At 41.3% G+C, this 22,574-nt stretch overlaps 1 protein-coding gene across 4 annotated transcripts in view; it reads right to left on the bottom strand.

Moving 5' to 3' along the window:
• cyrib (CYFIP related Rac1 interactor B) overlaps nucleotides 1–22,574 on the bottom strand; it is a 73,708-nt gene that overhangs the window by 49,487 nt on the left and 1,647 nt on the right. For 2 of the 4 annotated variants that reach the window (XM_016992751.2, XM_016992749.2), the window contains exon 1: nucleotides 8,110–8,280. The exons of the other annotated variants lie outside the window; for them this stretch is intronic. The gene's annotated coding sequence lies outside the window, so the exon portion shown is untranslated. Of the gene's footprint in view, nucleotides 1–8,109; nucleotides 8,281–22,574 lie in introns of those variants that run through there. 4 annotated transcript variants of the gene reach the window in all.

The raw sequence follows: 22,574 nt of genomic DNA, 5'->3' as shown, positions 1-22,574 counted from the left end.
AACTGCAAATAAATACTTCCTGAATCTCAAACAATAAGAACGTGTCTTCCCAAAGATGTCAAACTATGTATCACGGCAGAAGCTACACATGGTACACCATTCCCAAAATACAGGCTGCTAGTGGTGGCCATGTATGTAAAATGAGTGAACAACCTGTTATTATTGGTTAAGACTAGAAATTCGGGAAACTTCATTCAAAACTCAGAGCATCCAGACCGGTACAAAACAATGACTATCAGGCAAATTATCTTGACAGTGAGATTCCACTGATAAGTTCTGTTTCAGGAAACACAGAGACAGCAGTAATTTCACACAGCCTGGGGCTAAGAACTTTGCTACTTACGTAGAATAACGTGAAGAATGAGATGCTCTAGAAGACTTCTAATGTGTGATTATATCATGTACTGCAAGTTATTTTTGCCCTGTGTTTCTGAAATTACCCTATAGTGCCCTATACAAAAGTTTAGAAATTTTAGTCAAAAAATCAACAATAACAAATCTGGATTGATTTCTCTATTGATCAATATGAGTACTGTAACTTAACTCTTATAAAAAAAACAACCATTATTTTCTCTAAGTAGAGTGGTAAAAGGCAAAAGCTTAGTCCATCCTGGGAGAACTTAAAAGAAGTACTGACCCCCTTCATTCTCTCCACCATGGTGCCACTTCTGGCCTTTCTGAATGCCTGAATAGAAGAATGGAGGTGACCAACATACGGTAGCTGACACCTGAGGCAGTGCTGGCCTTTCCCCTCTTTGAGAAATGACCCTCAACTTATCCATGAGTCACATAAACATCTGTAATTTTGGCTCCAAAATCTGCCTTTGACTTATAAGTGAATATATGCAGTATGTTGGATGCATGCACAAGTGGGGCTTCACATGCACAGCCTTTACATAGATTCACAAACATCACTAGCTATCCATCTACCTTGAGATATGTAAACTAAAAGCCTAGAAAAGGGAGGCAGTAAATCCTCCAATCTAAAAACTATGTCCTAGTCATCTGGAGGAGATACTTATATGTCACAGCCAACTAGGAAAATAGTGATTGCCATCCAATTCAAACTTTCTTGAACAACTATGGTAAACTCTCCTGTCCTCCTAAGTGGATATCACAGGTGTATATAAATTAAAAGGTCTTTAATGCAGAATTTTAACCAACACACAGAAGTAATTTCCCAAATACCGTCTGCTAACGAACATTAGAAGACCCTGAAGGACCTGGGAGTCAGGTTCTTTTTCACAATTCATAAAAGATGCAGTTAGATGCTGTCTTGTTTTGAAATGCTGTTAAATTGCTGAGAATATACATTTTCAGGGCTGGTTGAACTGGTCATTTCCCAAATGTAATTTGCAAGTAGCAATCCACGAAAAGACAAGTTATTGCAGAAAACCTCTTAGGATGAAAGAGGATTAGCTACGCTCAAATGCAACTATAACAAGTAAGTACATAAACATACTATAGTATTAATGAGCTACTTACTCCCGGCTGTATTTGAATTGTTGGCCTCTGAGCCAATTCTCTTTTACAGTACATATCTACTGAGAAGTAAATCATAGCAGTTTCAATAGGGTAAGTGGTTATAGGATTGTGCTTCCAGGATACACAAATAACTATTTATTGTCCCACTCCAATCACAATCTCATTCCAGCAACAGGGCCAAGAACTAAGAGAAAAACAGATAGGAAGGAGAGTTTTGTGAGTCCAGGAGCATAGAAGTAACTGACAAATGCTTAGCTCCAGCTTCTAACACAGTACTGGGCATCAGTAGCCTTCCAAATGTTTTTGCTCACAGGTGATTTTGCCAGTTCCTTTCTCTTAAATATAGCCTACAGTATCTGTTGTCACTATTATTCACCCATCCAAGTACTAACCAGGAGTGACTCTCCCTAACCTCCAAGATCAGAGAGGAGCTTGTACCTTTAGTATATTCAGTGTATTTTTCACTGTAGCCTATAGAAAAAGACTGAAAACAGCCAGAGTAGGAATTGATGTTGGATTCCAACTTCCATTAGCATTATCCAGCACAACCAACAGTGAGGGGATGATTAAGGGAAGGATAACACATTCTCCTTACCTGATTTATAGGAAAGGTCTGGGGAGCATACTAGCTTATGAATTCTCCCTGGATAGAATGTTATTATCACTATTACTATTAATATCATACTGATTAACCTGTCAGTGCAAATGGTGAACCAGTTTTTTTTAATAAAATAAAAACTTATGGTCCCTTCCTTTGCAGCCTGCATAGTTGTCTACTGTTTTTGCATAAATCTAACCCTTCCTTTTCTGTTCACTTCAGAAATTCACTTTCTCACCTTCTCTAATTTGCAAACTAATCAGACTCCATCCAATGATCCCTCTCCTACCTGTACTTTTGTACTTCTACTTTTCAAGATTTCCTGTACCTGAGAATGGGTTATTTTGTTCCTAAGGGCGAAAGAACAGCTAGCAGGATCAATTAACAAGCACACATCTAATCTCTTCTCCCAAAGCTAGTTGTGCAAAAGACTCAGAAAAAAAATATCAAGACAAGCTCTTGATTTTCTGTTTATTTCTTTATGTATAGTACGGAAATCCCACCCTTCAAATTACATTCTCCCAAGATGGTTAACAAGTAAACAATACAACAGAAAGCAAAGGAGAAAAAAACAACAACATTACAGCAATGAAAACTAGTCTAGCAACAAGATCAGTAAAATCGTAGCTGATGGGGTTATACAAAATTCAAAACATGTCTAAAGGTCAGGGAAGGCAAAACATCATTAGGGCTGACTCCAGGTAAAGCTCTTTGGGAAAGAATCCCACACACAGGACTTCACAATTCACTTAACACAGTGGAAGAACACCTGCCTTCTATATAAAATAACAAGCTGAAGGTCCCACTGAAGAGAAACATTATAAGCTACTACCAGCAATGGGTGTATGACATGAACAATAGATGCCTATTTAGTGTAAAGCAAGGTCATCTACTTGTATCCACTTCAAAAATATTTGTAAAAAAAGACTGACAAGGCATTTGCCCCACATCAGATAGGAGAGTAAGCCTGAAATGGACTTTGAAATAGATACCGACTTTGGCTGCATGTATTAACATAATTTCAGGGTTGTTACATGCTTACAAATCATTTCAAAGTTATGCTGACCCTAAGGCAAACCTATCACAGGGTTTTCCGGGGTTGAATGTGTGCGACACAATCAAGGTCACTGTGGGTTTGTGTGTCCGAGCAGGGACTTGAACTCTGGTCTCCAACACTCAAACCACTACACCACACTGGCTCCATTAATGAAAACTATTTTAGCACTTTGAACTTCATTTGCTGCAAAAAAGCAAATGTCTCTTCTTCTTTCAAGCTAATTATATCTTAATAACTGTAACACATTCCTCCCCGAGAAGCTCAAAATGGCACAGCTTTTACCTGGAACTGCTATGTACCTCACAATGATTATGGTTACTCTGCAAAGGAGCTTCTATATGGGAAATACCTTCATAAATTTGATTATTCAAAATCCTTTCAGTAAGTGCAACATGCATAATCCGAAGATTTGTTTGAAATGTAGGTAGTTTTGTTAGTGTTGTTGATAAAAAAATTATGGAAGTCTCCAATTCATAGAGTTCCCCCAGAGTTGAAGCCAGCTTGACTGGATATGAGCGACTTCCATAAGTTCACATCTTGCAAACTCAGGATTGTGGCTTTCTTGATTTGGGGTTTATCCACCTGCAATGAGATCTTTCTCCTTTCCCACTGCCTTCAACATTGAGAAGCATAATTTTTTCCAGTAATTCTTATAACCCTAAAATTTATCCAAAGTATGATAACTTCAGTTTAGTTATTTTGTCTTTTAATAAAACTTCAAGAATCAAATTCAAATCAGTCGGCATCAAGTTCTGAGACCATCCTGTACACAGGCCAAAAACGCATGTATTCTGCCCAGTGCTATCTCATTTAATTGCCAATTGATATTCATGACTCCACACAAAGCTGCTCCCCAGTCCTGTCACTTGAGATCCTTTAAACAGAATGTGCCAGGGACTGAATTTGGTATTCCTGCATGGGAAGGATGATATTTCACTACTGAGAAACAAGCTCCCAAATTTACAGAAACCATTAGAAAAGCACATATGCCTACCAATCTTTTACTACTATCTAAACAGAAGAACGCCTAACAAACCACAAATGCTGCTCAGAGGTCTTTAGAAAAGGGTGACATTAACTCATCAATACATTAATCTTTAAATGCCTGGAGCACAGGATTTTCCCACACCTGCCCACATACTGAACAAGAAAACAGGAGCCAGCAAGAGGCAGAGGACACTACATGAGCCAAAACTAGCTGATGAAATCAGTAGGACTCAGCTGCTGTCAACAGAGATGTTATCCATTAGAATAGAGGAAATATTGCCTTTCAGCACTTCTTGAAAGGGAAGAGAAAACACAATTTGGAGGAGCTGTAGGTTAGTCTCCTGCAGCTTCTTCATAATGTTAGTGCAAGCTGTTTGATTCTACAAATGTAAAAGCATCTTCAGTAGAATGAGAGAAGAGACAAAAATGTCAGTTATAATTAGAGAGGTCATGTCTGAACAGCTGCCCAAATGCAGCAGCTCCTCCTAACATAACCTCGCCCTGAAAGGTAAGCACACTTGCAGCTGCAGAAAGCTTAGAGATTGGGCTATTAATAAATGGAAGAAGAAAGAAACCAAGGAAATGGTAGAGACAGTGACTACACAGCAAGATGCAAATAAATGAGAGGAACTATGTTGAATGTATCAGGCACAGGGTATCAGGCTGGACGTTACCTAGGGATCAAGTGACCAATGGGTTGAGAACTGGATCTTTCAGGAATGGGAGTAATTTTGTAGAAATTACATTTCTATCAATACCTGCAGAAGAACCAAGCAAAGCTAACAAGAAGACTTAGAAAAATTACTGAAACTTAGATCAAAGAGTTCATTTGTATTCTAAAAGCAAAGGATACCTAAATGACATGGAACTATTTAGATGCCTGCACTGCTTTAAACTGAGGAGGGAAATCAATGATCTTAGCATCAGCACTTTTTGTAACACTGCTTTGTGCTTGAATTTCAAATTTCATGACCTCTGTTTAAACTACTGTTTAAAACAGAGGTGGGAAAAATTCAGCTTCTCTTGGCAGAGGTACCCAGATTGTTGTTTTTTCCCTGTTTAAAAGAGAGATATAAAACGGCCACTTTTAAAATTCTCCAGGAATCTGGGAATTAGGTAGCTGCTCACAGCTGGCACCAGGGAAGGGGTGACTGGCTCTTGGACACTTGGTTAACAAAGAGTTCCAGATATTTCAGGTAGTGCCATGATTTTGGGCAACATGGATCACACCTAAAATGGGAAAGGCAAATAATACTGTCAATGTTCTGCTGCTGTGGAACCCTGCCCAACAATCTCGAATGTTTGAATGTACTGTCATTGATAACAGCCTTCAAGCTGACTTTGATTTATGGCAATACAGCAGTAAGATAGGATAAGGATCCTGTTAGTGTACCATCCACCCCATTGCCACAATAATACAGACTGGATGACTGTAACTACATGGGGCTCCCTAGAAGAGCATTCAGAAACCTCAAGTGGTTCAAAGATCAGCTGCCAGATTGCTCACAGAAGCGGGGTATAGGGAATGAACAACTACTCTATTAAAATCACTGCATGGGCTACCAGTTTGTTTCTGGGTGCAATTTAAGGTGCTGGTGCTAGCCTATAAAGCCCTAAGCCGTTTGGGCCAGCCTATTTGGCTGACCACATCTCCGCCTATGAACCCACATGAGCCCTTAAGTCTTCAGGAGAGGCCCTGCCCTCGGTCCTGCCATCGTTTCAAATGCGAGTGGCAGGAATGAGAGAGAGGGCCTTTTTGGTGGTAGCCCACAGCTCTGGAACTCCCTTCCTAAAGAGGTTAGAATGGCTCCCTCCTTGCTTTCATTTAGGAACCAAGTTGAAACTTTCTTATGGAACCATCACCCAAGTAAAAAAAGAAGCACAATTAAAGCCCTGGCAGATTGTGCAAAAAGAATCTGCAAACCCACCTCCTCCAAGGTAAACTGAACCACCTAAACTGGGCTCTACAGGACAATAGATACTCCATCACAGACATCAGAAGAGCTGCAAGGCCAAGAACAAGCCATGACAGTAAAAACAAGGATCCACCCAGATGAAAAGTGCCCTTACCATACATCAAGGGAACAAGTGACCGCATAGGGAAGCTGATGAACAAACACAACCTATAAACTATCTACGGACTCACTAAGAAAATCCAACAAACACTGCGTTCAGCAAAGGACAAGAGGGATCCTCTCACCTCTGCAGGAGTTTACCATACACCATGCAGCTGTGGACAAGTCTACATAGGGACCCCCAAACACAGCATTGCCCAAAGATGAATCAAGGAACATGAAAGACACTGAAGCCTAACTCAACCAGAGAAGTCAGCCATAGTAGAGCACTTGATGATCCAACCTGGACACCGCACATTATTTGAGAACACAGAAATGCTGGACCGCTCGAACAACTATCATGTCAGACTACACTGAGAAGCCATTGAAATCCACAAGCATGTGGACAATTTCAAGAGAAAGGAAGAAACCATGAAAATGAATAAAATCTGGCTACCAGTATTTAAAAACTCTAAAATCAGGACAGCAAATAAAGAACAACAAACTGAAAACAAGGGAATTCCAAACAAGAAACAATCAGGACCAGCTAACACCTCCCAACAAAGGATTTCCCCAGGCAGAAACCAGCCATGCCTTGAAGCTACAAGGCTTCTCAATGCTAATCAAGATTAATTGCAACATTCACACTTGCCTCCAACAGACAAGTGTGAATTCTTTCTCCCACCCTGGACATTCAACAGATATATAAACAGATATATAAACTATATGACCTAGTTTCCAACAGACCTCACAACCTCTAAGGATGCCTGCCATAGATGTGGGCGCAAACATCAGGAGAGAATGTTTCTGGAACATTGCCATCCAGCCCAGAAAACTGAAAGCAACCCGACATCTCTTTCTCTATACAGTAGAGTCTCACTTATCCAACACTCACTTATCCAATGTTCTGGAGTATCCAAAGTATTTTTGTAGTCAATGTTTTCAATACATCATGATATTTTGGTGCTAAATTTGCAAATACAGTAATTACTACATAGCACTACTGCATACTGAACTACTTTTTCTGTCAAATTTGTTGTATAACATGATGTTTTGGTGCTTAATTTGTAAAATCATAACCTAATTTGATGTTTAATAGTCTTTACCTTAATCTCTCCTTATTATCCAACATATTCGCTTATCCAACGTTCTGCCGGCCCGTTTATGTTGGATAAGCGAGACTCTACTGTATATAGTAGGATACGATTCACAACCAATGTGTCTAGATGACAACTCCACTCATCTATGCCCACATCACTGCAACTTCTATGGAATGATGGGATTTGTAATCTGACAATTTGTATTCCTTGCTTAGTTTCTCCATACCTCACAACCTCGGAGGATGCCTGCCACAGATGTGGGCGAAACGTCAGGAGAGAATACTTCTAGAACATGGTCATACAGCCCAGAAAACATACAACCACCCTGACAATTTGTAATCTGTGACCTCCTTTGCCACAGTCCGCTGATCTGTGAAACACAGGTCAGTAGGATCACATCCTTGTCTCGGATTGAAAAGTGGATTTGGCCCTTGAAATGGGCCTTCAGAAAGAACGGAATGGATAAGAGGTGAAAACTCTTCAAGGAAAGATCCACGTGGAAAGAGAGAGGTCAGGGAGGGGTTGCCATGGCGACAGGGAGGGGAAGAGTGGGCGTGGCCAAGCCATGTGCCGAGGAGGCGGAACCAATGGCTTCCCTCGAAAGCTTCCTCTAAGCGAGAGAGGGTCAAGGGAGTTGCTATGGAGACAGCGGAACTGGCGCGCGGCGAGGGGGCGGGGCCCCAGGGAGCGCGAGGAGTGGGCGGGGCCAGCCCATGTGCCGAGGGGGCGGGGCCAAAGGCTGCCTCAGAAAAGGAGAAACCGCGGTTGAGGGGGGGGGCCGCAGGAAAGGAAGGCCCCCCACCCCGTTAAGAAGGCTGCAATCCTTACCGTGACAACCCCCTCCCCCGGATCGCGAGGGGAGGGCCCGATGCGAATGGCCGGCCCTGAATCCAAGCACCGAATCCGAGACGGGAGAGCGAGGACCGCCGCCGAGGCGTGCGCTGCGCACGCGCATGCGCAGCCAGTGACCCGGATGTACCGGGAGGCGCAGCAGTAGGACGATTGACTGGCTTTGCTGCTAGCCGCGGTGGCTCTGGTCGCCGCCAAGCTACTACTGCGCATGCTCGGAAACAAAAAAAAAAACCCACGTGTTTCTCTATTATTCCTCCAGGCTGAAAAGAGGACGCGGGCGGGTAGGAAAAAAAATGAAACAGGTATTATTTTAAGGGAAAAAATTAAATAAAATTGGAATAATCATAAAATAAAATTTGGCAAGTTACATCCTTACCAAACTACAACTCCCAGGATTCCATAGCATTCAGCCATGGCAATTAAAGTGGTATCAAACAGCGTTAATTCTGCAATGTAGATGCACCCATAAGTAAAAAATGGGTTAACTCCTATCATTACAGTAGAGTCTCACTTATCCAACATAAACGGGCCGGCAGAACGTTGGATAAGCGAAAATATTGGATAACAAGGAGAGATTAAGGAGAAGGCTATTAAACATCAAATTAGGTTATGATTTTACAAATTAAGCCCCAAAACATCATGTTATACAACAAATTTGACAGAAAAAGTACGCTATGTAGTAATTACTGTATTTACAAATTTAGCACCAAAATATCACGATGTATTGAAAGCATTGACTACAAAAATGCGTTGGAAAATCCAGAACGTTGGATAAGCGAATGTTGGATAAGTGAGACTCTACTGTACTAGTTTCAGGGAGAAACCTCTAATCCTGGGCCCCTTCCACAGAGCTGGATAAAATCCCACATTATCTGCTTTGAATTGGGATATATGGTAATGTGGACTCAGATATTAAGATTATATACTTAATATATAATAATAATAATAACATCTTTATTTTTGTATCCTCCATCTCCCCGAAGGGACTTGGGGTGGCTTACATATGGCACAAAGTGGCTAAAACAACACATAAAATAAACACACAGTACAATACAAAATACAACCAGTAGTATTAAAACAACAGTTTGAACTCTGCTATGCTGTACTATGCTAATAATATAATATAGTGTATACATATAATAATATTATAATGTAATACAACATAATAATATATAATAATATTGTAATATAGTGGTACTAATATATCCTACATATAATTACTACTGATAATACATAATGATATACCATTTTATTATTGTGTATTTGTATATGTTAATTTGTAATGTAAATGCAGCGCCCAACCACCAAATGCAGCATTGCCCAAACATGAGTTAAGGAACATGAATGGCACTGCTATGGCTGACTCAATCAGAGAAGTCAACCATAACAAAGCACTTGATGAACCAACCTGGACACAGCATTTTATGTGAGAACACAGAAAAGCTGGACCATTCTAACAATCACGATGTCAGACTACACAGAGAAGCCATCGAAATCCACAAGCATGTGAACAGTTTCAACAGAAAAGAGGAAACCATGATGATGAACAAAATCTGGCTACTTTTGTTTTTTAAAAACTTCCAAAATCAGGCCAATAAATAAAGAACAACACTCTGAAAAAGGGAATTTCCGACATGAAATCATCAGGGCCAGCTAACACCGCCCAACAAAGGATTATCCCAGTCAGGAAGCAGCCAGGCTTTGCTGCTACTCAAGGTGGTCAATTGCAACATTCACACTTGCCTCCAATAGACAAGAGTTCTTTCTTCCACCCTGGACATTTCACAGATATATAAACCACACTCGCCTAGTTTCCAACAAACCTCACAACCTCTGAAGATATCTGCCATAGATGTGGGTGAAACGTCAGGAGAGAATGCTTTTGAAACATGGCCATACACCCCAGAAAACTCACAGCAACCCAGTGATCCTGGCCATGAAAGCCTTCGACAACACAATCCCCACCATATTTGCTTTGAACTGAGTCCACACTGCCATATATTCCAGTTTAAAGCAGATAATGTAGGATTTTATTCAGCTGTGTGGAAGGAGCTTGAGATAACCCAGTTCAAAGCAGATATTGTGGGTTATTCTGCCTTGATATTCTGGGTTATATGGTTGTGTGGAAGGGCCCCTGGTTGACCTCCCATTCACCTCCCCGAGCTTAATGTTAAAGAGGAATAAATAAAAAGAAATTGAAATGGCAATCTGGGATGCCAGATCTCCAGGCGCTGGATGAACCTCCAGGCGCTGGATGAACCTCCAGGCTTGTCATAGTGCTCCAGTCCATCTTAAATTATGAATTTTCATTTACATTTAATTTGGTATAAATCAGGCATGGGCAAAAAGCCTGACTGCATCCCGACAAAAGATTCTCCCAGGCAGGAAACAGACAGTTCTTGAAGCTGCAAGGCCATTCAAGGTGATCAATTGCAATATCCACACTTGCCTCCAACAGACAAGAGTTCTTTCTCCCACCCTGCACATTCCATGGATATATAAACCTCACTGACCTAGATTAAAATATACCTCACAACCTCTGAGGATGCCTGCCATAGATGTGGGCAAACTGTCAGGAGAGAATGCTTCCAGTTCTGGAAATACTTTTATTCCTTTAAAATAAAATCCATTGTACCTGCCATTTAATTAAAATTGCATCCTGAATTTCACAAAGCTGTTTTCATAACACAGTAAGCTTGTGTTACGTTAAATAAAGTTTGACTTTTTTTGTCTTAGGTAAAGGTAAAGGTTTTCCCCTGACGTTAAGTCCAGTCATGTCTGACTCTGGGGGTTGGTGCTCATCTCCATTTCTAGGCCGAAGAGCTGGCATTGTCCGTAGACACCTCCAAGGTAATGTGGCTGGCATGACAGCCAGAGCGCCGTTACCTTCCCGCCGGAGAGGTACCTATTGATCTACTCAGATCTGCATGTTTTCTGCTAGGTTGGCAGAAGCTGGAGCTAACAGCGGGCGCTCACCCTGCTCCAGATTCGAACCACTGACCTTTTGGTCAGCAAGTTCAGCAGCTCAGCGGTTTAACCCGCTGCGCCAACGGGAGCTTGTAATTGGCTTTTAATTTATGAATATCAATATTAAGGCAATAGCATGAGTTTTAAACTGATGTCATTTGTTTAATTTGTTTGGGTATTTTAATATGTATTTTCTAGAAATATGTTTTAATATGTATCTTTTGTAGAAATACATTTTTAATGTATTTGCAGTATTTTTTTTACAATGTTTATGTGTTTTACTTATCCTGTAACCCACCTTGAGCCACAACGACAGGTGATTAAGAAAATAATAATAATGATCACAGAGCTTATAAGGTATGGTATTACTTGCGCCTATTTTTAATATCAACTCTCAAGCAACCAGAAACGGCATTGATACAGCATCGACCAATCCCCCTGGATTAATGGAGGGCTCATCTATACTGCCATATTATAATTCATTTTCTGAATCCAGATTATCTGCTTCAGACTGGATTATATGGCAGTGTAGCTTCAGCCTAATAGGTATGTTCTATTACCTGGCTAATTACCGCAACCACCTGTAATTTTCTTTCTGGCTCTAGGCTGGATTAATTTTGGGATGCCACCCAGATTCCCCTTTTTGTGGGGGGAGGGTGGGTGCACCTCTGGGCGATAGGCAGGGGTTTCAACCCCACAATTTCCATGGGGTCAGTTCTAGGCCAGACTCAGGCTCAAGGCTGCATGCAAATAGAGAACCTCCTAGCCAGCTGTCTAACTTGCTGCAAAGGTTAATTAAGTCAAGCGCTGCAATTTGCAAACACAATTTCCAACCAGGAAAATATGTTGTGCCTGGATTTATATTTGCATGGCAAGCTGTGAACAACTGTGGATACTGCTCAATGCATAATACTGAATGGCATCAACAGGAATGGTCTCTAGGATTCGGATTTTGAACCAGAGTCTGGGATGACCCGACCTGGGTCTGAGTTGTCATAGTCCATGGTTGTTGCTCTTGTTGTGTTCCTTCAAGTCATTTTCCTACTTATGGCAACCCCAAGGTGAACATATCACAGGTATATTTGGTCAGATTTCCCATGCCCTTCCTCTGAAGCTGATAGGGTAAGACTAGCTCAAAGTTATCAACAACCATGGCTAGGTATGGGTTCGAACTCTGGTCTCCAGAGTCATAATCCAGTGCCAAAGCCATGCTGGTTATCTATTCCAACCTTAATTGGATTTTACTCCCATTCTAGATACGTTGCATGTTTCCATGTTTAGGCTAGATCATATAATCCAGTTTCTGAAGCCTGATTATCTACTTTGAAGATTATGTAAATCTACACTGATATATAATCAGATACTCTGGATTCAGAAGATGGATTATATGAAGTGCAGATGGGGCCTCAGTTAATTTAGAAGCAGTTCTAGTTTTGCCTCTCCAACACCTGTCCCACATCTTCTACACAGCTATATAAAATCCAGGATTATCTGCTTTGAACTGGATTATATGGCAGTGTAGACTCATATAATTTAGTTCAAAGCAGATAATGTGGATTATCTAATTTGAAAATCTGGATTATTTGGCTGTGTAGATCCAGCCTAGGATAGTATAAAGACCCACATTACGACATTTCAAAGGTTCAATCCATAACACTATGTAACACGATTTTTGTTCCTGAGTTATAAATGACATTCCCTAATTGGTTCTATCATAAAAACATGGGAAAAGTTTATTTAACTTCTAAAACTTCATTTTTGCAGGAGAGGCATCCTGCGGCACATTTGCTATAGTTTTTCAATGAATATCTCATAGAGTCTCAACCAATTAAACATAGTTGTGGCAGCCACAAAAATGAAGTTTCTGGGGTATAGCAGCTACTGTACTTTTACTATACAAGTACCACACAATTAAACAGGAAATAACATTTTCAAAACAGGAACAGAAAAAAATTCAAATTTTGTTACATAGTGTAATCTTAGGCACTGATTCAAAAATCTCAGGAAAAGGAATACTATTGACTTGAAACAGTATGTTGTTTACCTAGATTCTCCAAAACTCTTCCAAAGTTGTTATTTAAAGCATAGTCTGTCATTTGAATCAGAGATTTGAAAGCAAATTGAGAATTCTGGTTTTATCCTCCTGGATAAAAGTCCATCAGAAGTTGACCTCAGAATCAAACTGGAGGACCTTACAAATACCTAGAGCAGTAGTTCTCAACCTGTCGGTCCCCAGATGTTTTGGCCTACAACTCCCAGAAATCCCAGCCAGTTTACCAATTGTAAGGATTTCTGAGAGTTGAAGGCCAAAACATCTGAGGACCCACAAGTTGCGAACCACTGGCCTAGAGAAGTATTTTTTCCCTACAATCTCCAGGTCCTCCAGTGTGATTCTGTGGTCAACCTCCAATAGACATTTGACCATAAAGTCATGCTGGAGGAGCCAGAGATTCCTAGAAATAATTTATTTACCAAAATTTCAAATAATAATCAAATCCAACAGAGTTAAACCTATAAACATGGAGGGCCAACTATTTATGTCAACTGGTATACTTGGCTTCGTTCTTCCTTGTGCAATGCCACTTGCTTCTGTCATTACCTTCACTGCCTAGATAGCCAGAGTAGTTAGGTAAAGGTAAAGGTTTTCCCCTGATGTTTAGTCCAGTCGTGACCGACTCTGGGGGTTGGTGCTCATCTCCATTTCTAAGCCAAAGAGCCAGCGTTGTCCATAGACACCTCCAAGGTCATGTGGCCGGCATGACTGCATGGAGCGCAGTTACCTTCCCGCCGGAGCAGTACCTATTGATCTACTCACATTGGCATGTTTTCGAACTGCTAGGTTGGCAGGAGCTGGGGCTAACAGCGGGTGCGCATTCCGCTCCCAGGATTTGAACCTGGCACCTTTTGGTCCGCAAGTTCAGCAGCTCAGTGCTTTAACACACTTTGCCACCAGTAGTTAGTTACTCCTATTTAACCAACACAGCACTAGCCTACAGATGATATAAATACCATGTATTCTTCTATTCCGTATGTCTTTTATTTATCAAAAAAGGATCAGTGGTCACATTTGCCCTGCATCAATTAGCTGGCTTTGTTCTTAGCTGTTGTAAGAGGAAAAGAAAGAGAAAGAAACTTGGCTTCAGGGTGCAAGATCTTAAAACATCGAGAACAGCAACGGTTCTAGGACAAAAAAACCCTTGTACTGTACAGAATTAGCTGACAGCACTTTTATCTTTTAAAAAAAGTACCATTAAGGTTTGATTAGTCAGTCTCTTTGATCCCTGCAAGTTCGCTTTCCTCTCCGAAATGCACAGCAATCTGAAAGTAGTTCCACTGGGACGCCCCTTGCAGTGTTTTTCCACATTTAATGAGAACTGGCGCAGCTTGGTATTCCCTTGGTTCACGCCTCACCCCAGTTGTAGATTCGATAGGTGGGCTTGGAGTGAAACACCGGACCCCTTCAGAGCTCACTTTCCAACTGTGAAAATGGCATTGTAAAAACCACTCGCTGTCAAAGGGTTTTGAGGCTCTAAAACAGCAAAGATGCAGTTGATGACTTTGTTCCTGAGTCCATAAGTACCAACCACAGTTATTAGCACCGTATCACTTATAAACACATCCACACAACAACACGGATAGACATAAAATATTTTCTTGTTTGCAAATTCAATCTTAGCTAAATGCATGGATTTTTTCTTTCTCACTTATGTAAAGTAGGGTGGTGGGATCAGGATCAGAAATGTTTTAATCTAGCCTACTTGCTTCTAGTGCAGTGTGGTATAGTGTTTTTTGAGTCTTGGTCTATGACACTTGGGCCCCTTCCACACAGCTGAATAAAATCCCACATTATCTGCTTTGAACTGGGATATATGGCAGTGTGGACTCAGGACCCTTTCACACAGCCATATAACCCAGAATATGAAAGCAGATAATCCACAATATCTGCTTTGAACTGGATTATCTGAGTCCACACTGCCACATAATCCAGTTCAATGTGGAGTTTATATAGTTGTGTGGAAGGAGGCTCAGATATCCTAGTTCAAAGCAGATATTGTGGGATTTTCTGCCTTTCCCCGGGTTATATGGCTGTGTGGAAGGGCCCTGAGAGACCAAGGTTTCAATCCCTGCTTGTCCATTGAAACCTACACTGTAACCTTGGTCAAGTCACACTCTCTCAGCTTCAGAGGAAGGCAATGACAAACGGACTGGGCAAACCTTTCCAGGAAAACGATGTGACTGAAATGCTTTGAAAGCACACAACAAGAAAAAAGGGTGTAGAGCAGAGGGTGAGCCCTGGTACCATATCAGCTGATGGAGAAAATGGCTACGGCTGGATCTACACTGCCCTATATCCCAGGATCTGATCCCAGATTATCTGCTTATCCCAGATGATCTGGCATTGTAGCCTCATATAATCCAGTTCAATGCAGATAATCTGGCATCAGATCCTGGGATATAGGGCAGTGTAAATCCAGCAGTCATGCCGGCCACATGACCTTGGAGGTGTCTACGGACAACACCGGCACTTCGGCTTAGAAATGGAGATGAGCACCACCCTCCAGAATCGGACACGAATGGACTTAACGTCAGGGGAAACCTTTACCTTTACTTTAGATCCAGCACAAGTACATATACAGACACACAAACATGCACACCTGAGAGAGTCTTTGCAATCTACAGAAACAAGTGAATCCTTATGAACTTTAGGAAATTATTACTACTCTGGGTTGTTGTTTGTCTTTCGGGCTGTGTAGCCATGTTCCAGAAGTATTCACATATTACTACTCTCTTATCTGAACTGGACCCTTTGCCCTTTCGTCTTTCCTGGATATAACGCACCAAAGGTCCTGGGATCAGGCAACACTATATATCAGTGATAAGAAAGTGACATAATGTTTTAATGCAGATATACCTTCAGTATTTTCCTCCCTCCCTCTCATACCTATGCCAGTTTTCTCTCTTTATTTTTCAGTAGCGTGACAGAGGGCCACTTCACCTACCCACAGCCAATCCTTCACCTTAGGAATAGTCATGACTTAAAGACAGGCGCATACATACATCTCTTGGTGACTGCTCCCAGGCTTTGGACCTCCTCCTTTAGAAAGGCTGGTTTGCTGTCCTTATATCAGCAAGTGAAAACTTATCTGCTCTGACATGCCTTTAGGGCCAAACTGCAAAGGGCTTCCAACAGAGCCCTGTTTCGTTGAATATTATCGTTTGTCTTTTTAATGGATTCATTTTAAAGGTTTTGAATTCCACGGACAGTCCACACTGCATGTTAAAAATAAATCCCTGGATGTGCTTTTTTCGGTGTTTGCTTTAATTTTTGTACACCGAGTCTCATGTTTTGGAGAAAGGAATGCATATATATAATGATGACAATGGAAATTAAACAATGGTTGGGACTGGAGGGGAACAGAAGCAGCCAGAAATCCATATACAGTAGAGTCTCACTTATCCAACCTTCGCTTATCCAACGCTCTGTATTATCCAACGCAGTTTGCCTTTTAGTAGTCAATGTTTTTGTAGTCAATTTTTCAGTATATTGTGAAGTTTTGGTGTTAAATTCGTAGTAATTACTACATAACGTTATTGTGTATTGAACTGCTTTATCTGTCGATTTGTTGTAAAACATGATGTTTTGGTGCTTAATTTGTAAAATCATAATATAATTTGATGTTTAATAGGCTTTTCCATAATCCCTCCTTATTATCCAACATTTTCACTTATCCAACGTTCTGCCAGCCCGTTTATGTTGGATAAGTGAGACTCTACTGTATACTCAAAAAAACTTATCTGCATAGCTTTGGAGATGTGGTGCCAATCCTTTGCTATCTTCTAAGAAACTATGAGTTCTTGTTGTTTTTGTGTGTTTTCAAGTTGTTTCTGATTTATAAAATCCCCAAGGTGAACCTATCATGGGGTTTTCTTTGCAAGATTTGCTCAGAACAGATTTGCCATTGCCTTCCTCTGAGGCTGAGAGAGTGTGACTTGCTCAAGGTCAACCAATTGGGTTTTCATAGCCAAGTAAGGACTTGAATCAGGGGCCTTGTTTATACTGTCATATAAAATCCAGATTATCTGCTTTGAACTAGATTATATGCCAATGTAGACTCCTATAATACAGTTCAAAGCAGATGATCTGGATTCGGAAACTGGATTATATGACAGTGTAGATCCAGCCTAAGAAACACTGAGACATCACAAGGCGAAGAAGAGGGCAATTTTTCGGTTACAGACTTTGCACAAAGAGAATGTCAAATTTGCATAAAAACTGGAAGTGGTGGGGCTAGTTATTAGCTGTGCAGCATCATACTGTAAAAAGAAAGGGGAAAGAAACCCACTGGGGAACTTGTGTCACAAGCCGACAGGGGAGAAAAACTTCCTGTTCAACTGCTCTGGAAAAAAAAAAAGCAAGAGCCTACTTCCCCCTTGGGGTGTGGGACACGCTCTTATGCTAAAATACATGATTGGAAAGTACTGGCATGGAATAGCTGAGAGGGCTTTTGAGAAATCTAGCCTGGGAGGATTGACAAGCTAGAGTTCAGGCTGGGATACTGCTTGGGCTGCAAACCCTGGCCAGGACTGTGTAAAATACGTATGTAGTCAACTCTTGACTTGGCCTGCAGAATTAAGAAGACGAAGACTCAAACGACATGGAATACAACAGGGTTTGCACCAGTTTGAAGAAGCCCTGCAATGCACCTTGGAAAGGTTACTTTTTCAGACTAAATCTCAGAGAATCCGCCAACCAACACAACAGAAATGGATGTGGTCAAAGAAAAATGGAAGCCAGTAAATATAGAGTACATCTGCAATGTACGATTAATGCAGTTTGGCACATCTTTAACTCAATACTATAGAATTCTGGGATGTGTAGGCTTGGATAGGAGGAAGATCTTGTAAGACAACAGTTCCCATAATTCCACAGCATGAAGCCATGGCAATTAAAATGGTAACAAACTGGATTCATTTTACAGTGTAGATGCATCCTAATTCTCACAGAATCCGTCAACCAGCATAACCAATCTGCCAAGCTCTGCTCTGCCACATTAATGTACTTTCTTCTGAAACCCTTCTCATATTGAGGTGATAAGAGCAGTGGAAGGGTGACAAGTACAGAAACCCCAGCAGATATTCAGAGACAAAGATAAATTAGTTTCACTTCCAACTACTTATAAATCTTTTACAGCAAATGATCGTTCTGTTCCACTAGCTTCTATTTGCCATGTCTGGTTTCACTAAAAAATCCAAACAAGTGGCATCAGTAATACCCATCTCCAGATCTCTAGTTTGGGTTGATCCACAACCGGCAACCTTAGATGGGAGAGTGGACAATGGGGTGGCCCTTCATATGTTAGAACACAATTCCCATCTGTTAATGGTGGGGGGTGATGGGAGTTGCAGTCTAATATCTTCAAGGCTGCATTTTTCCACATTTGCACAGTTATATGGTATATAAAAATATTATAGCCAGCCCTCCACATTCACTGGGATTAAGGACACCAAAAACACCTATGGAGAGCCAACTGTATTTTAAATGGTCTTGCAAACAAAGGCATTACACAGCCACAAAGTGAACACATTCAAACTGATGGTCATATAAGGTATCCCATCTGACACGGTATCTGGCCTGAGCATGAGTTTTGAGTTCCCGTGTTCCCATTTCCAGTCCACAAAACATCTTGGATGAACCAAAAACCCACAAACCATTTATTTTTACAGGCAGCACATTGCTTGTTAACTCATTCCTTGACCCAAGACACATGTCAAAAGCCTTCAGCAGCAAAGTAGAGATGACAGCTCTGCAACCGACTCCAAACTGCAAAGGGCAAACACTAGTCAGACAGAGCTTTAAGAGGCCATCATGGAAAGGACCAGGAGAACAGGAAAAGCCATCTATCATCACAAGCAGAAATTGAGAGACACTTGTAAAATGTGTTAGACAATCAGAGATTCATAGAGTTGGAAGGGATCGCAAAGGACATCTAGTTTATCACCCTCAATGGCCATCTTTCCCACTGGTTCAAAGGGTGATTGGTTCTCTATCTTGGGATGCCTTTAAACAAGGTTCAGTGGAAATCTCGGTTGTGTATTTCTGCATTGCAACATTGGAAAATACTCCACAGGGCATATAGTCCAATCTGCCCAACATGGAGGGATGCACACCCAACGCACTCCTGAAATATGTCAGTCCGTTGGACTTCTGTTTAAAGGCCTACAAAGAAGAATCAATCTATCATCCAGTGAGTCAGTCTATTCCACTTCCTTGGAGAATGATGGATTTTCCATCTTTGGAAGTCTTTAAACAGAAGCTGAATAAGCATCTTTCAGGAGTGCTTTCGTTGTGTTTTCCTACCTGGCAAGGGGTTGGACTAGATAGCCCTTGTGGCCCCTTCCAACTCTCTGATACCACGATTCTCAGAAGCCCTGAGAGTGTTTGGCTCCGCTTTCAAGTTCAGTGAAGAATCAAAACTGCAAGATGTTTTGGTCTACAGCAGATGCAGACTTGAGATAAGCCAGCGGGCAAAGCCGGAAGTCTTGGGCCCAGCATCTGCTCTGACATAAGGGGATAATCTGCTTTTATTTGAAGGAAATCTAACCAGCTCAGTCTACAGTTAAGTGGCCTGGCATGTGGCAGCTACGGATGCTCAGATGATTACCACCAGAGAGAGAAGTGTTTGGGATGCAGGACGGCAAAGGAAATCAAATGAGTTTAGCAAACTGGGTGTGTGCTCCACTTGTGGCAAGTTGAATCATACCACAAACCTGCCCTACTTTTTTTAAATAGATGAAGCAGAAAATCCCATGAACAGCTCACACCATCTCCCTGGAAGTATCAATGCTCCAATCCGCCTAACAGTAGGGTTCATCACACAACAAAGAGAATAACATAGCAATTAATAGGTAAATTCAGTGTTTTCAGCATTGGATGACTCTGGAGAACCAGGGCACACAGAAAATTGGGCCATTTGGAAGGCCCTGAACAGACTGTGCTCTAGCACCACAAATTGTGATAGGTTCACCTTAGGGTGGCCATAGATCAGAAACAACATCTATATATATAAAAGAGTGATGGCATCATGGCAGTGGACAAAACAACAAAAGTAAACACCCCACAACCTCGAAAATTGACAGCACAACCCCTCATCCATGCCTCTAGGTTGATACAACAAAAAGAAAAGAAAAAGAAAGTCCTAATTAGAGGGAGAGGAATAATTGTTTTTATCCAATTGCTTCCAGTTAGAAGGCTAAGCTCTGCTCACTTGGTCTCCTAGCAACCCACTCAGCCCAGGGGTCCCTTTACCTTAACTACCACCAATTCCTCAATACTTTATTTCCCATACCACCATACTTTGCCACAGCAACGTGTGGCTGGGCACAGCTAGTGAAGATATATAATAACAATAACAACAACAAAGTTTCCCACTCCTGTTACAAAGGATATGCCTGGCAGTGCTGAAAGGGCATACACAAATGTATCCTGAGTTCATGAAGCTATTAACACCCTGAACATACCCAGTCTTGTCTAACTTCAGAAGCTAAGTAATCCTGGTTGAAGCAAACATCAGGAAACACAGGTAGGTTTAATGGGGGTAAATCCTGCCTGGATCCCTGGAGAACGACTGGATTAGATGGATGATTGGTTTAATTGAGTATAAAGGTGCTTCCTATTTTTCTAATTCAATCAATCAATGTGTTTATTGTGCTAACCAAAGACCATGACAAAAAGTCATAAAATGCACAAAACATTCAAAATTATATATATATAAAAAAAGTTCAAAAGACACTAACCCAAGTCGATACCAAGTAAAGACATTTCAAGTCACAGGTAAATTTCTAACATGAATGAAAATCTTGTGGCCAATCTGTCATCTTAATTCATCATGAAACTATCAATACTGGGTGGAGGGAGAAGGAGAATAATTTAGTGAATGTGAAAACACACTTTGCCAACTTTTGTTCTCCCCAAACACACCGATCTTATCTGATTTCAGAAGCTAAGTGAAGTCAGGACTGTTTAGGACTTGGATGGGAGACAACCAAAGTAAATCAGGGATTACTACCTGATTACTACCTGAAATCAGGGAATAATAATAGAATTTTAGAGTTAGAAGAAATCCCAAGGATGAGCCAGCTGAACTCCATTCTGCCATGTAGAAACACCTAATCAAAGCACTCCTGACAGATGGCCCTCCAAAATATCCAAAGAAGGTGATTCCACCTCACTCAGAAAAACTCCCATCTGAAGGCCACTGCCAGACAGAGTTAACAATCATGATCTAGATGGACCAATACTCATAACAAGTTCCTACTCATAACAATTTTCTTTGAAATGCATAGGGGTTTCAAAGCCAGTATCCAAAAATAGCATCCAATGATCCAGAGAAGATCCAGCACTCAAAACCTTTTAGGCTTTGTGTCTTCCCAGACAGAGGCTTCCTATCTCTGCCAGTCAAGAGCACTGCATTATAACATTACCAAATGCATACTGAGATTTTGCAAAGTATTTGGTTTTGGAGTGTTGGAATCTGGGAGCACAGGGTTTGAATCTCCATTCATCTTGGAAAGTCAAGCACTCTCTGCCTCAGAAAAAAAGCAATGGTGAATCTCTGAATTAACCCTGCCAAGAAACAATGGGAATCAAAGGCACTGCACAAAGAACAACAACACACAAGTCCTGGTAGCACTCCAAAAAAACAAACAAACCCTAATATGAAGCAACCCAAGTATCACAAAGGCATGAGGCTGCCCACAAAAAGTCCCTGGCCCTCATTCATGGAAACAAGACATGGACATGGAATTCTTAACCAAAGAAGAGGAACATCATCTTCACTCTGCCGGGAAAAGGATTCTCTCCAAATGCAGAAGTAGTAACCAAAAACCACCAAGGCGCCTGTTCTCTCTCTTTCTCTCTCTCTCTCGCTCTTCCTGAGCCATCTTGCAAGACTTTTATACTGCAGGGTGACTGCTTCTCAGATCAGCATTGGCACTGGCCAGATTCATTGGAGGCCTCCAATATTTAGAGACAAAGGGCTGATTATATTTCAACTAGCAAGCATTTCCCCAATTGACTGAACTGTTGTTTCTTTTTGGAGATGTCAGAGTTGCATTATTTCCACAGGGTAGGTGGCAACCCCCATTCAGTGCAAACAGGATTTCCTGCCCAACCAGAGAAACCATGCTGAGAGAAAACAAGAGGGAAAGGGTGCATCTGCACTGTAGAATGAATGCAGTTCGGCACGACTTTAACTGCCTTGGGTCATTGCTATGGGATGTTGAGAGTTGTAGTTTGGTGAGATATCCACACTCTTTGGCAGAGAAGAGGAAAGACCCCTGTTCTCATTTGCAGACATTGTCAGATAAAAGACCTTCTCTTTCTGTTGTCAAAAGCTTTCATGGCTGGCATCACTGGGTTGCTGTGAGTTTTCCGGGCTGTATGGCCATGTTCAGGAAGTATTCTCTCCTGATGT

Source organism: Anolis carolinensis, chromosome 4 (genome assembly GCF_035594765.1).
Source record: "Anolis carolinensis isolate JA03-04 chromosome 4, rAnoCar3.1.pri, whole genome shotgun sequence".
NCBI lineage: Eukaryota > Metazoa > Chordata > Lepidosauria > Squamata > Dactyloidae > Anolis > Anolis carolinensis.
The sequence above is the reverse complement of the archived record's forward strand: the minus strand, read 5'-3'. Positions and strand labels throughout refer to the sequence as shown.